General features: G+C 31.1%; 1 non-coding gene across 1 annotated transcript; it reads left to right on the top strand.

The window, feature by feature from the left end:
* Nucleotides 1–470: 470 nt before the first annotated feature.
* On the top strand, nt 471–544 carry TRNAT-AGU. The gene has a single exon. It is a non-coding gene; the product is annotated as a tRNA-Thr (tRNA).
* Nucleotides 545–736: the final 192 nt, after the last annotated feature.

Below are 736 nucleotides of genomic sequence, written 5' to 3'. Positions count from 1 at the left end.
AAATGGACTAACCTAACCCATATGTTATGACCTGTCATGGGCTAGCGCATTTGTGGGTCAGGTTAGGTTGACCTTTTTTTTTTTTAATGGGTTGTATGTTTTTAAACCAGAGATGAGGTGGCTTTTTGCCTTCCGTCATCCATGCTTAAATCTAATTCATTAAGCTTTACCTTCTTGAATGCAATACTCTTTCAAATATGTTACCTTATTAAGAGATCTCTATAAGTGACTAATTAAATAAATCAATATGTTAAAGCACAAAAAAGCGAAATTTGATATTTCTAAGAAACTAATTTCATAAATAAAAAATATCAACAATACAAAATCAAGGAAAATTGAAGTTATGTGTAAGTCACATTTTCCTTAATATCATTTCGCTACATCTCAAGGTATTATAAGCTTGTATTGTGTAGTTTATGTATATTAAGCTTCAATTTTATAGACGGATATAAAAGACATAGTTGTTCGTAGCTTTTGTAACTCAGTTGATTAGAGCACCCACTTAGTAAGCGGGAGGTCTTGAGTTCAAATCTCAACAAGAGCACCCCCTATAGTAAAACATATATATATTCTATAAACCGTACATAGTGAATGTCAATACCAAAATATGTAAATTCGTGAACATCAAGTTCATGATGAGCCAATATTTACGTAAGATTTAGTTTTATGAACATCTACAAAGGATACTATAGAGATAGAACTAGATATATCAAAATGGACTAACCTAACCCATATG

This window comes from Ipomoea triloba, chromosome 16 (assembly GCF_003576645.1).
Source record: "Ipomoea triloba cultivar NCNSP0323 chromosome 16, ASM357664v1".
Classification (NCBI taxonomy): Eukaryota; Viridiplantae; Streptophyta; class Magnoliopsida; order Solanales; family Convolvulaceae; genus Ipomoea; species Ipomoea triloba.
Note: the sequence above shows the minus strand (reverse complement) of the source record. Positions and strands in the feature narration are given on the sequence as shown.